At 41.1% G+C, this 15,943-nt stretch overlaps 1 protein-coding gene across 4 annotated transcripts in view; it reads right to left on the minus strand.

Annotated features, from left to right (window-relative positions):
• Window positions 1-9,506, minus strand: part of tncb (tenascin Cb) — a 55,831-nt gene extending 46,325 nt beyond the window's left edge. For 2 of the 4 annotated variants that reach the window (XM_076730228.1, XM_076730226.1), the window contains exon 1: window positions 9,160-9,505. The gene's annotated coding sequence lies outside the window, so the exon portion shown is untranslated. Of the gene's footprint in view, window positions 1-9,159 lie in introns of all 4 variants that reach the window. The other 2 variants (XM_076730225.1, XM_076730229.1) reach the window with 2 other exon arrangements.
• Between the last annotated feature and the right edge of the window lie 6,437 nt (window positions 9,507-15,943).

Consider the following 15,943-nt stretch of genomic DNA (forward strand, 5'->3'; position numbering starts at 1 on the left):
CCAAACAGTTGATTTGGCCACACCTAATGTTTTTGCTATCTCTCTGATAGGTTTGTTTTGATTTTTCAGCCTTGTGATGGTTTGCTTCACTGATACTTAGACCATCTTTGGACCTCATATTGAGAGTTGACAGCAGAGTTTCCAAATGCAAATACCACACTTGAAATGAACTGTAGGCCGTTTATCTGCTCCTAGTGAATGAAATAATGAGGGAATAACACACACCTGGCCATGGAACAGCTGAGCAGCCAATTGTCCAATTACCCTTGGTCCCTTAAAAAGGGGGAGGCATATATAGAAATGGTTGTAATTCCTACACTGTTCACCCCATTTGGATGTAAATATCCTCAAATTAAAGTTGAAAGTCTGCACTTAAAGCACACCTTGATTGTTTCATTTCAAGTCCATTGTGGTGGTGTACAGAGTCAAAATTGTGAAAACTGTGTCAATGTCCAAACATTTATGGACCTGACTGTATGGCCAGAAGAAATAATGAAATCAAAGGAGTCCAGAAGTTCCAATCCACAGAAGAAGATCTTAACATAAGTCTTCTTGAACATCCCTGGTTTTCCCATTAGTGTAATGTAAAAAACACTGCACCTCCAACCAGCAGCAGTAACAAACATTTTCCAGCATGTTCCCAGATGGTGCTTCTTTATTTTGCTTGTGAAAGTCTCAAACCTTTATTCCTCTGGTAAATCAAGAGAATGCATTTGTTTCACACAAAGGAGAACCAAGGGGATCAAGATAAGAGTAAAGCCCAGACAGTGTAGTCAGCACAAATCCCCATAAGCTATCAAATGCCTCCTCCCTAACATGGCATGCAAAGATCTGTCTTATTATAGTGGTCTATCACTTAGTGTTGATCTTGTTTCCATTTGGACAGTGTTGTTTCAAATATAAAAATCCTGTGTGGATGATTGCTTTACCAGTGTTCATTTCCTTCTACTGTCTGCATTTTTTTAGACACAAGTTTTATTTTCAGTTGGTTGCAAGATTGATGAGCAGACTTTCTGTCTGGGGAGGACTGAACACATACACAGAAGTTGGGATTTCTTTCAAACTCAGCCAGGGCCCCATGCAGATGAACTTAATCATCACTGTAGTTCACCTTTACTGGCACTCTACCATATGGCAGGTCCAAGATAAATCACAAAAGAAAGCTATTACTTGGAATGCATTGGCTATCTATATACCAGTCTGAGGAGAAAATGCAATTTGTTTTGGCACAAACAAAAGGCCAGTTTTATCACTCTGTGCAACAGCAATGTGTGGTAAGCTATTTAAAAGCAGACCAACATGGAAGGGCAGTCAGTGCTTTTCCTGTAAAGAAAAGAACTATCAAAGGATAATGCACTGCAATGCAACACTGTGAACAGACAACGCAGCATCCATCTGATAACTCAACAACAAACAATCTGAATAATGAAGCAATGTGCCCCACTTGGTGTGTAAAAGCTGTAAATATTCAATGACTACAACTACAAATCAAGTCCCAAGACTGTATGTTAAACAGGTCTGATAGGATGCACATGCTTTCTTTTCATTTCTAAAGAATTTATCAAGCTTGCCTAGTTTTGTAGGTCACTCATGACAAAACCACAGCTTGCCTTCTTTGGTACACAATCCAAATCTGGGTTGCTGGTATAAGGACTGAATGAAGGGTTATTGTCTTGGGCTTTTTTCACCTTGAGACACTGTCACACTATAAAAGGGGAAAATGACCAAGAAATAGATCTCAGTCACGGTCACTCACTGCCATGTCAAGAATCATGAAATAAACCTTTTTCTGATCCCACATTAAAAAGCAATCTCATATCCCAAAGAACCACAAATCCACTGGAATTGAAATCTGCTGATAGATACATTTATCACAATCAACTTGCCTGCAAGGTGGAAAAAAACCTGCCACAAATGTCCTGAACTAGAGCAGGTGAGTATTGATTTCGATCCTGTATCTCCACCAAGGTCATAGTCAGAGAGATAGTGAGTTGCTGAGGATAGCAATATTGTTGTGAGTTATAATCATCAAACACAGAAATGAATTTCCAGTAAGAGGCATAGCTTGAGTTGACTGCTGAAAGTACAATCGATGGTATAGTTGTTGCTGCTTCTCAGAAAAGGTTTTTCAGATTTTATCACCTCATGCTCTGGAAGGCATGCCATCTTTCTCTTTCTGCCTTTTATGACCAATGCGGCCATAGCCGTACACAAAACCCCAATGGCAAAGTAAGCTGCTCACTTAATGGCTGAAGAGATGCAGTGTTGAAAACAAGACAAAGAGACAATCAGTTTTGACTAATTTCATGTGAAGGACAGGACTGAGCAAGTAATTCAAGGATTTGGTTCTAATATGTCAGTGATACAGTTAGGCCATTAGGACACAAATTGGATAAAGACAAGCCTCCTCTCAGTCCGCACCTCCAGAAAATCTTGCAGCTTCTGTGTTGTTGGGCAGATGCATATTTCAAAGCAGGTCAGGTTCGGCAGGTCAACACATGCCTCACAGACCAACATGAAGAGCCATAACAAATATGAGCTAAAAATCTGTAATTTTCAAGGTATCCAACCAAGAACCAGCCTCATGGATAAATTAGGAAATAGGATCTAAGTAATACATATTAAGCAGCTAAGGAGAATGATATTTCCTTCAGGAGTTGGTTGAAATAAAACAAAGCTTCAAAGGAGTGTGAGTATTTGACTTGCATTTACCAGGTGGTCAGTCACACAGCTCTAAATCATTGTTGATGTTGCTGAACGTGCTGAATATGTATTAATGTCTGTTTGCAAACAAGTTTAAAGCTGAATTGATTGGTGGATTAATTAATCAATCAATAGTCATAAAATTAATCTGCAATAATAGTTAGTTAGTTGCAGCCCTAAACATGTCATCTACATCCCCTTTATGAGGTTACAATATGTCAGTGTTGCATTTACAGATTTTTCTGTTACCCCTAAATGGTCAAAAAATCTATTGTCAGTGCTTGAAAGTCTTATTTTCTCGAAAGAAACAGGATGAAAAATTAAATTGGAAACTGTTGCTTGCAATGCCCTGGCAGGGCATTTTCATTTCCCATTTTTAGAAAATGACTTGAAAAATGGAGGGTGCAGTGAAATCACTTGACAACTTACTATTCATACCTTACTGTAAATGCAGCTACTTAGGATGCCACAGTAAAAGTAGAGGATTGTTTTCACTGAGGTCCTGTTGACAAATTAAAAATAGCCAGATCATTGTGCTTGTACAGATGAGTCTACATGTATGTAATAGATATTAGATTAGCTTCAACTTTATTGTGATTGTCAAAGTGTAGCACAGAGACAACAAAATGCAGTAATATGTTACATCATATTACATTAAATTCAATTTTTCAAGGTTCTGCTCAAAGGTTCGACGTACAAAAAAAATCTTTTGCTTCTCACATCAAACAGATCTGACTGACAGGACTGTTCAATATAAGCATATCAATATTTTTACTACAACCATCAATCATTATTTCACATATAGTAAACAATTTATCAGAATTTGACTTGCAAAACACAAATGAAATGAGAAATACGCTGTTTTTGATGGATGAAAAGAAGACTGGTTTCATCAAACCAAGGCTGCGCTCACTGGCTTTCTACTGCAACCCCACTGGATCTGATGACACAGATAGAGGGGGAGTGGTGGGGGTTAGTGTGTTCATGGCTGATAAGGCGGACAGGGAGTCTGGATCTGAGATACCGGCAGAAACACTTATCTGGATACTCAGAGAGAGCGTTCTGCCAAGGCTGAGCCCTGTAGTGCTCACAAAATCAGCAGAGTGATTTGGAGCCATACTGACTGATACATCACACCAAAAAGTCTATTTCCTCAACCAAAACCAATTTCCTACTTTGACACCAAGATACAGAGACAAGAGTGATCACTGGGTCAATTGTGCAGCAGACAGTCAACTCTTAATTTAGTTTTTACCACACTGTGATTTGACTCGAGGCTCGCTGTGAGGCCCATCAATATTCTTTATGGTTCTTCCCCTGCAGTGCCTCCATCTTGCGTTGCTGTTCTCACTGGGTCCAGATGGAGAGGTTGGATGCTAGTCATTGTTCATGAGCTTTTTAACATGCTGGGTGCTGGTGACCTACTATTTATTAGCCTAACCCCTGTGTGGTATGGAGGCTTGGCAGCCTCAAGCGCAGCCTTTACAGCACATCCACCTGCTGTTTTCTCCAGACACTTGTAATTGCGTAGCCCTCCATTCTACCTGCTTCCTCTCCTCAGCTTTCACACTGCACTGCAATTACTATAAAAATCTGGCTTGTACCTGGCTGCCGTCTGTGTCGTAATGTTACACAGAGGTATTGATGTCAACTTCTGGGACTCGTCTAAACTTACCATGTAAGTAACACCTTCCTTCTCAGGTAATCAATCTCCAAAGAGCTTTTGCCTATCCTATTTTGCATGATTGTCACATCTTGTGAGCTTTTGAACAAAAAGTGGCAAATGAAACAACAGCTGATCTCACATGGAGGAGTGTGGAAATTTGTCAGACAGCATGAATCAGTTGACCTACAGACTGAAAGATACATTTGAACATAGTAAGTGACTCAGAACCATCTGGATTCTTGTTTTGTATATCATTGAAGAGCTTTTTAATAAAGTACAAAAAATGCTGAGAAAAACATTGCAAGGCCTTTCAAAGCCAGCATATTCCAGCACTATACACTGGAGTTTTATTGGTTACTTCCATTAAAACATGATAAAAATGATTTTTTTTTTTCTCTCTGAAATGGAAGCAAGCATGTTGGCTGTGATACCCAGACATCTGTTTGTCCTTGTCTGTGATTAAAGCCTGAAGCGTGTTGCGTGTCCAAATTGGGAGTGCCTTCCATTCAGACACTTGTACGAGCCTAATGACCCTGGTCCCGAGGGTTGGCTGTTCATTGGCTTCCCCGTTTTTCACCATTATCCCCAATTTAAATTGTCTGCCACTCTCAAAAGGGCCCCCATCTTGTTCCAAGAACATCATGGCTCATGCATTCCAATGTGCAAGGTCACTGGTGGAGGCAAAGTGTCAGAACAAAGTGTCTACCACATGTGTTCATCTATTGGATGCCTCCAATGGTGAGCAATGAAATACAAAGGCATCCCAGATCCCTCAACTACAAAACTTCCACTCCTTTCCCATTGCACATTAGCATTAGAGGAACATTAAAAACCACCTGGATTGGTTAAAACACTAGATTTGTTTGGGGGCACTACAAGCACTACAAACATTTATTTGAACACAAAGCCTGTGGGGGGAAAAAGGTGCACACTCTTTTAAGCAATCCTTCAGTTTTCAAGAATTTGAGAAAACAGAAACCAACCACCAACCTAAGATGAGCTTAATTCAGAAATTAGGAATACATCCATCCATCCATCCATACGTACATAAATGTTTTTCACATGATGTATACCTCTTTGGTATGAGTGACAACTTCTCTCGTAAAGTAAGTCATATGGCACATATGCCCTTTTGGAAAGGATAGTTGATATCCCAGGTAATTGGTTAACAAATCAATGTATTTGACAAATCAATCAAACCGAAAGTCAGAGGGATATCTATACAGTACTTCAGGCAATGATTTCTGTTGTGCTGTTGGACCACAACCACAAATGACACACTCTCATTCAGTTTCATATCATATATACTAGATTCAAGGTATTGAGAAGCATCTAGACTAGTGGTGGTCATATGCCCTGGGCAGCACAGTCCAGGTGAAATTATCCAAAGATGTACTCATAAATTACTCAGAAACCAGCAACAATGTTGAAGGAGAGGGACAAAGGGAAGGGCAGGAGAGGAGGCAGCAAAGGGGGTCTGGATCAGCCTGAATAAAAGATGACTTTCATTTACTAAAACCAAAACATCTCTGCATCTCCCTCGAGGCTTGCCTAGCATGGGGCATCTTGAATACCCACGATTACTATTTGCTCTCAAACACCAGTGGAGGAGCTAAGTGGGGTTAAAGACATCACCCTCTCAGAGAGCTTTTGGGGGGCATGGAGTGTTGGGAGCTAACAGCTGTCCAAACAAAGGACTGTTTCCCACTCATCGTTATATTGCAGCCCAGTCTCACGCCAAAGCATGTAATAGACCTACCAATCCACTAGAAGACACTGTGTCAGTGTGACAGTTTCCCTCACATAGGCATGAAAAACACACGTGTATGAAAGTGCAGGGGGTGACAACGACGGTAGTGAGAACAAATACATGACTTTCACACAGGGAAAAAGGGTTCGATTCCGATGTGAAACCAATAGTAAATGTTGTTTTAATGAAGTAGTAATTTTAGTCTAACCATGATCTATTCCTAAACCTCACCAAGTGGTTTTGGTGCCTAAGCCTAACCAAGTTGCAACCATCACCTGGAATGATTTGCAGCAAGCTTTATTTTAAAAATGTAACTGGACGTTGCATATTTATTATCGCTAACTTGATCCCAAAATGAGAAGGTGTTGTTTTCAGACCTAGGCAAGCAAAATGTGACACAGCCATGGTAGACCAGCATGGACTGATGAGCATATTACGTGCTTTGGCATGATACCATGTTTTATGCTGAGTGCCATGTTCATGGCTGCTCATATGGGTTGTCAAACCATCATGAGATATTAATGCACCGAGCTTGCACTGCCACCTATAATCAGATAGCACGGCTGTTATGTGTATGTAGTCAGTATGTTTGACATGTTTGTTTAACTGTTCTATTTCAAATATATCCTGTTTTATTTTGCTTTTTTTAAACAAACAAACAAACAAAAAAATTCTTTGTTTAGCAGCACCTTGGGCCCGTGAGGAGCATTTCTTTCAGCTTTCTACTATGCATACGGATGAATGACAATAAACAAATTTGACTTGATTAAATTGTGCTAATAAATAAAAACCAAACAAAAGTCGTATTTCAAATGAATTGACAAGTCTGTAGTGAACCTGAATTCACAGCTACTCAAACACAGCCAGACTCTTTCATTCTGTCCACATCTCCTCATTATACACAATTACCATCCAGTAGAAGATGCCTTGGTATCCTGTAGATCTCTATCACAGCCCACCTTGTATTTCCATACACAATCACTTCTCTTTCTCCTCACTGACTCACCTGTTTACGTCCTTTCCTTCCTCTAATGTTTTTTTGCTCAGATGTACATAAGGGTTCTTTTACCAGGCACCATGTGGATGCAGATTTCCTCAAACAGCTTAGGGGTAGACAAAGTAAATCTGTAAGACCTGCAATGACTCCAGTCTTACCCTGTCTTCAAGAACTGTTAGCTTGCCTTAAAGAACTTCATCAGATCTTAGTGGAGAATTCAACTGTGGTCTAGATAAGGTTTTTGTGTCTTGCTCACTCTGGAAAGAATAGAATAATTTTTAAGTGAGATTATTTACATTTTGAAACCAGGAGAGCACAGTCATTCTCTTACAAATGAAAGTTGAAATCCTAAGCAGCAAAATGCACCCTTTCTCTGTTCAATACACTCTGTGGTTTTGATGCTATAGCCTTACCTGATCTGGTATGACCAGCTTATGTTGACTAATGTTCGCTAATATTAGGAAACACAATACAAATATTTCTGCGTACTTGATACCCCTGAGTCAGTTTGCTGACTCACTGGCATTACTAATCCTCTTTACTTGTGCTACTGTTATAGCTTTTAGCTTTTGCCATTACCCTCTAATTGACACTTTTGGCCACAGAGGCCACTGTGTAGTTACATAAGCTTGCTTTAATTCTTAATTTTTTAAAAGTGAAAACTAAAAAAAAAAAAAAAAAAAAAAAAAGATGGACAGCAAATAAAATTAAGCAATTCATAATAATCCATAAATTATATATCCGCCTTCAAACACACATATCAGTGAACACCAGTTGTTTACTAACCCATCAAACATCCTCTCCTTTATATTATTTGATTGTCTTTCTGATCTGCACATTGAAGATTGCACAGCACATGGAAATGAACATGTCTGAGTCTGTGTGTGTGTGTGTGTGTGTGTGTGTGTGTGTGTGAGTGAAGCTGCCAGTTTACAGCCGACAGTGTGTATGCTTTAGATATGGGAGAGAAACCAACTAGCAGCATCCAATTCAGAGCAGCTGTCTGTCTCCTGGGTCACACAAGCCCACTGTCTGCTGGCAACCATAAAGTGTACAGCTGGACCTACTCTGGAGAGCAACACACACACACACACACACACACACACACACACACACACACACAAACACACAGACACACACACACACACACACACACACACACACACACACACACACATATGGACACACACTAACCCTACCGATCTCTCCTCTGCTATCCCATCAGACCAGAACTCAGCATCTGCCCTAATGCAAGCAGAATAATTCAGAAGATCATCACAGACTTCCATCTCTGAAGGCATTACTCTTTTTACCTGCTCTGGTAATAAATAAAAAATAGCCGGCAAGAGGAAAAACTTTCACAGTAAAACGTAATTGGCACCCAGGTGCATGCAGTAAAGAACAAAATTAAGCCAATCTTTGAAGTCCTTGCTTGTAAAACATAACCATGAATTACAGAAGCTGCTTTGAAGAATGGAAATAATCTTTTTATTGCAAACATTGCCCACACTCTTCACTGGAGGTGAAAATATAGCATTCAGATGGGTCACCGACAGTGTATTAGCCATGAAGCAGTTAGTTGGTTAATTGAGAAAATTAATCACAGCAATTAATTAATAATCAATTAATAATGCAAATCATTTATCAAACAAAAATGTCAAACGCTGGTTGGTTTTAGCCTTTCAAAAGGGAGGATTTGCAAGTTTTCTCATGTTTTCTCCGAACTTGTGATCAGCATTTTTCACAATTTCTTGACATTTTGTGGACTAAGCAATTAATAATCAACAGAAAAATTGGTAATGGAAAGAATGCCTACTTGTTACCTGTGCATTTCATAAAAATGATTAAAACAGAAAATAATTCCTCAGTAAAGTTTAATACCAAATCATACAAAAGTGGAGTAAAGCTGAGAGAATGTGGTAGAAGTTGTCAAGCTGTGCAACTCAATTCTCTCAATTATCTTAATTAGGCACAGCAATTGGCCCATTCATTCTGCTCCCATTCAAACACACCGACTCCATGCAGGTAAAGAAGGTGACTTACCCCACACACAACGCTCACAGCTTCTTCACTGATTAGAAAATTGAAGCAGTGTTGAAGAAAGCCTTATCAGCCAGCCCTGACAAATGTTCTCACTGGTCTGTATCTTTCAGAGCACTGACAGCTCTGTCATCTTCCCTCTTCTCTCTGTTCTCTTAGAGTGTTTACTCGAGTCTACCTAGAGAGCTGATGTTGTGCAGCCAGTGAGAAGAGAGAGAGAGAGAGAGAGAGAGAGGGTGAGAGAGGGAGATAAAGAGATGAAGAGCAGCAGAGAGAGGGAGAGGGAGAGAGTGAGTGAAAGAGAGAATTCCCTTTCTCTTAAACAGTAGTCCCTCTGCGGTCAGACTCCACTCCCACCTACTGCTCTCTTAAATGCCTCCCACCCATTCACCCTCTCCACAGCATTGTGACTGAAAGCGAAGGAGCTGAAACGGGACGCCTCAAGGCTGGAAAGAGAGAGAGAGTGACTGAGAGAAAGAGGGTAGGAGAGGAAAATGGGGGAAGGCGGTGGAGAGGTTGATGGATTGGGGGGTGGGGAGGAGTACCATTAGCAGCAAATTGCAGCCAGCAAGCCAATGGAAAGCAAGATATGAGTGAATGCAGGGCCTGCATTAACATAGCATTTAAGAACTTGAAAGCAGGGAGTGAACAGGGACCACCTTGGTTCCATTTGTGAGATTGAGGAGGATGCAGATCTCAGCAAACATGGAATATACTCTAAAATTATGTACTTGTGCCAACATTGAAAATATGGTCCAAATTGAAAGTTTTGAAAATGCTGAGATGATCATTGTTGCTATTTTTGCTTGTTTTGTATGAAATCCCAGTCCACTTGAAGGTGGCACTAACAAAACAGTGACTACTCACAGGGCTACATGGTGAACTACTGTAGTTGAACAGCTAATTGCTAACATGCTAGTTTGCTCAGGAGCTGACTGGACAACAAACTCACTGTTTATTCAAGAAAGAGATGATATGAGTTTGATTTAACGACAATTTGATGGATTAGGACTTCTGTATCTTTGAGTTCATCTCTTGAACATCAAAAGTCCAATAAAATCATACGATTGAGATGATTATGTTGAGGGCATAGCTGAATGGTAGCTTCTTAGCCACTGACTGGTCCATTCAACTGCTCAGGCAACGGCCATCAAGTAGTAACCTGACACACTGGATCAAACATTGTGTCAGTAACTATTTCTTGATTAGAGTTTGCTCAGGGTACCAAACCTATGCTGGTTGCAATTACGAGTGTTCCACACTCAAGAATGTGAACTGCCTCAAATAAACACAGGAACAAAGAGGATCCTGTGCCACACACCTTCTATCGACCCCTCACTAACAGGAAAAAAATACAGACTTCAAAGGGCAGAGAAATGCACATCAAAAGATCTTCCATGAGAGTCAGTGTGGAGGATGGTGTGACACTCATTAATTCAGAATATGACCCCTCTGACTGATCATAGATGGCTTTGCTTGTGGGGATGGTGGTGGGGAATGATAAAGACCATCACAAATACGGGTTTATATTGTATATTGTTTTTGGGAAACCTGATTTTCCAACCTAAAATGCCTCACATATTGATAGAGATTGGTAGTATGTGAGTGAAGATCCATACCGAACATCAGTGGGGTGTGTGTGCTGAGGGTTTCGTCCAGACTGAGTGAAGCTTTTTTCAGCACGGGAAATGATCCTCATCTTGTTGCTGTGAGTTGGTAGCAAGTCAGGCAGAAAATATCCTCTCTAATCCTATATACAGCACAATTACACATATGTAGCATGGCTATCAGCTGATAAAAACCAAATTCAGTCACTTGAGGGGCTCTAAATTCATTTTCATCCCCACTCCCAAGGGAAAGGGAGGAAATCTATATAGTCTCGGGGCACACATCTTTTTTTAATGACTTCTGGCTGTAATGATATCATTTAGATGAGATGATGGGTTGAAAGCTTGGCTATGTATAGCACCTGTTTCAAATGACTGTAAATGTAGATTCCCTGCATCTCTCCATCTGTTCCTGTTCTCACCTTCTTGTCGCATTCTTTCTTTCTGTTTTTCTCTCTGTCCTTCACAGCCTCGCCAGGTTTTGCAGAGAATTGCTGTGGGAGTTCTCCACCTCTCTGTTTGCAAAAGCGTACCTGTTCACCGACTTTCAGAGCAAGTGAACTGAACGGGTTTGATTTCCCAGATGACACCCCATACATACATCCTCGCCTGTCATCCAATTTCTGCCGCTCTGGGACCAGACATCTGCTTGAGGGAGCCCATTTTATTTCCATTAGAGCACAGGAAAGTTCAGTTTCTATCAGCTGTCATTTAACATAGAGATGGACAAAGAAATGCTGCAATAACATGCCAAGCAACAAGAGAGAACAACTATCTGCACTGTGTGTTGAGCACTGATGTTGCATACAGCTGGAAACATTCTCAGGGGCTGCAAAAGGACAGGCTATTTTCAAAAACATATTTCTACGACATAATCTTTTTTTAAATTCAATCTACAGGCTACAAAGTGCAATGAAATCAATTATGAAACACTATATAGTAACTTAATTGTGGTGCTGGTATTCACAATGTATAACTCACTTCTGGAAAACTTAATCTAGTGGCAGAGCGAGGAAAAGTGAGGCAAAGGTTGCCTGGAGCACTTATAATAAGGTCTTCTTGCCACTATATAATTGGTGGCATCTGACTTGAAGGAAAGGAAAGGGACTCTCTGGGAAGTGAGACATATTCTGTCAATGACACTGAGACCTAATTATACAATGGAGCCCCTGCAGCCACAGAGCATGTCAAAACGGGCAGCAATAAGGCAGCCAATGGCGAAGACACACCACCCGCCATGGTTGTGTATGAGTTTGCAGGTGACCTGGAAAGACCTGTTTACCTCATTAAAAATTAATCACAAGGTAATAAGGGCCCCACTCCCATTCCTCCCCTCCATCCCAATGTCTGTCCTTCATCCATTATGCAGCAGCGAGGTGAGATGGTGTGGGTTAAGTCCTCAGGGAGGGTCACTTGGACCGAGACCCTGTCTGCCTTCTCCCTAAGTTACTGAAGCACCTGCCTCTTTTAATGCAATAATGAGACAATAACACAGTGATGGGAAGCATAATGTAGATCATGAGCACTAGAGTAGGGAGTCCAAACAGAAGCAGCCATCAGTGATAAACCTGTGGCCACAACAAGTTAAACAACAGAAGAACAGCCTATTAGCACTGATCCATTATTCATAACACAGGGAATAGATGGGCTCCATGATAGCTTTCATGAGACATGGAGGCACAGAGAAACTAAATGTTTCAGTTTTGCTTTTCGGCAGCTGCTTGTATCGCTATTTGCATCATATTTGTAATAGGAATTGTGCAGTCCAGGAGGGATTGTACAACCATGATCTCTAAAAAGTTAATAGAGTGAAATCATTTGCAAATGAACTGTGACCAACTGTCAATGAAATATCAATGAAAATCAAGTTTTCATTGGAGAAAAGCTGAACCGTCATGTTACCAGAGGATTTGAAAAGAGGAGCCAAACTGCAGCCTGTAGCAGCCTTTTTCCAGAGCACTGTTTGAAATCCAAACTTATATTGAAGCCTGATGTTGCTCCATCTTTTTATCCTGAGGACACAATGAGTATAAGCTAACATGTTGATCAACTGGTGAGTTTATTTTTCTTTTGTTTTACGCATTAAATGTGTCCAACTAATCTGCCATGTGCTAGATAATGTTAGCCAACGTTAGCCTGCCAAGTTACATGATGATTCATTTCAAATGCTGACAGGACATTTTATATGGTTTGGGACTGTGGATGAAGAAAGTTAGCACAAACGTTAGTCAAAACAACTGCAGGGGTGGGTGGAGATAGAGGCAGACACTGCTTAGATCCCACACAGGGCACAGTGGCTTTGTCAGATTTCGGTCATCTTGAGGCCAAACTAGTCCTGGAAAGCTTTGTGTCTTGAGATGTTCAGTGTAAACCTAATCTGGACCTCTAAATATATCAAACCTTTGAATTTATTGGCTTATCAGGTTCTTCAAGTCCTAGACATTATGCCTTCCAAGAGTGCAGGACACACTGGCACGATGTAAAAACATGACAAGAATACTTGACAAAGATGTGCATCTGAGATAATTTGCATATTGTGGCCAAAACATATATTGTATTCAATTCTTTGTTTGTGTACTGTTTGTGTTATTTCTCAACTGAAGAAAACGTGCTAAAGCAAAGGAGCTGTTATTTTAGGCCACACACAGTCACAACAGCTGCACCCATCTGTATAAATGGCCAATAAATGTCCTCAACACAGTGTCGGGACCTTGTATCTGTGCTGTGGTCCCTGACCTTTGACTCTGTACCCATTCTCCACCCACCTTTTGTGTTGCTACAGTTGGCACCCTGTTCGCTCTGACTCTGCCTGCATGTGATAACTGCTTCAGTTATTCAAGATTACAGTGCACATATGAGACTTTTACTCTTTACCTGTTTGATACACAAGACATTTAATGCTACAGTACCCCCCCCCCCCCAAGCAATACCCTGTTCATCCTGTTTTTTTCTGGCGAGTGAAAAGTATCTGCTGTCATACCACCAGACTACAGAGCAGCTTCTTTCCTAAAGCTCTAAGACTCTGCAGATCATCCTCTCCACTCCACCATAACTTGTATTTCATTGTGCAACTATGAGTTGTAGAATGACAAATTTTGAACCTAGATGACAAAATAAAAGCAACCACTTCAGACCACAGATTGATTCACAGGCCACATGTTACACAATAAACACCAGCACTTGAATTATTCAACTCTTTCACAAATATCTACATTTGTCTTTTTATAAAGAATGGCCCATTTTAACCATGGAACACCACCATCCTTCATAAACAAACAGAGGTCTAACAGAAGTAAACATTTCCTTTTGACTGGCTGTCCACAAAAGACATCGAGTTTTAGGTTGAATAATAACTTTATTACCAAGAACTTGGCCATTGTAAAATGTTTAAATCATCCAAATGATGAAAATGCTGTGAAGTCCGGTCAAGTTTGAAAGGTTTAAGGTTGTTAAACTGGTGATGACAAATAAGACTTCAAATAAAACAAAAATGATTAAATAATCTTCTTAAAATGATAATATTTGGGGTATCAAAAGCTTGTGTAACTAGCTGTCCTGTCCATTCCTAGACAGCACAGTGGAATGTGTTTACTTAGAGCTGGGGACCTCCTGGGTGAAATGACCCCCTGAGACCTGACCTCACTCAGGAGTGACAGGGCGAAAGCAATGCCACATACCCACTGGGACACCGAAGTGAGCCCAGGTTACTGAGCTCTCATCATACAGCTTTTAGCTCTATAGCTCTTACATCTTCTCTGTTCTTCTGCAAGGTTACACAGGTTACACAGACAATACAAAAATGAAGATGGAAGAAATGAAGAAGATAGTGAACTGCACTACATTTTCAGTATATGTCTTACATGTATATGTGTGTGTTTATTTTTATATACAAACTATCTCTTTGTTCAGTATTCATTGTCCAAGTTCTTGAGACTGAGACACTGAGAGCAATAAGAAATCAGAGTCAAATTCAAAGTATATGTACACATACTTGACCAATAAATCTGGTTCTGATCATGCACTAAGGTGAGGCGACTACTTTTGTGAACCTGAAAGACAAGTGTAAAGGTTTGAAAGATAAACACATAACACATAAAAACATAATGTAACTGGTGCCCCCCCCCAAAAAATTCTAGAATACTTTAGCTCTAGAATACCTAATGATTGTGTTTTCTAGCTATATTCAGTCATTGCATAGCATTATCCACACTGTATCACACAACCAAGAGAGGAGCAGATGTCTGACAGAATAGGCGGGGCATCTTTCAACGAATCGAGGTGGTGGAGGGAGTGGATTTGCAGGCATGAGTGGACTCTCTCGGGCTGGTTTCACCAGGGAGATGTGGAATGTGGGATGGACTCTGATAAATAGAAGCCTTAACCTCACAGATGTGGGACTGAGGACCCTCTGGATGGTGAAGGGGCCAATGAACCTGGACACCATCTTTTTGGACTCCACCCCAAGGGGAAGGTCCCGAGTGGAAAGCCACACCCTCTGGCCCTCCTGGTAAACCGGTGCCCGGGTGAGACGATGATTGGTAGTGCTTGTAGACGTACTCTACCCACAGGAGCTGCTGCGACCATGAGGAGGGGTCCTGGGAGGCCATGCAGTGGAGGGCTATCTCCATCTCCTGATTCATGTGCTCGGTCTGGCTGTTGGACTGGGGGTAGAGTTCTGACGACAAGCTGGTCATGGCCTTGAGCAGATTACTGAAGTCTATGAAAGCAGATTGTGAGAGCCTTCCAGGAGGAGGAGCTTGGATTGAAACAAGGGACATTGAAGTGAGGAGGGCGTTGTGGAGGTGTCAACAGTAACTGGAGAGGTAGTTCAGGCAGAGGTTGGCTTGGCGACACCTCTGGGAGTCAACCTAGTGCACCCAAGCTGCATAGGTTCAGGTCCCTCTTGCGGAGGTGTTGCGAGGGTGGAGGAGGTGGTGGCCACAGAAGCCTCCTGGGACCAGATAGATGGCTGTCTGACTGATGACGGTGACCCTGAACACGGAGATTCACTTTGGTGGCTAATTCAATTTCTCCATCAAATGAAGGCAGCTCATAGGAAACCAGTTCATCCTTTATGTATTCAGCAAGCCCATGTAGAAAAGCATTGCGAAGAGCTGTGGCATTCCATTCACTCTGGCGAGTAGTCCACCACCGTTTGCTTCCTCTGGTGTAGGCTCACA

Source organism: Chaetodon auriga, chromosome 5, assembly GCF_051107435.1.
Source record: "Chaetodon auriga isolate fChaAug3 chromosome 5, fChaAug3.hap1, whole genome shotgun sequence".
NCBI lineage: Eukaryota > Metazoa > Chordata > Actinopteri > Chaetodontiformes > Chaetodontidae > Chaetodon > Chaetodon auriga.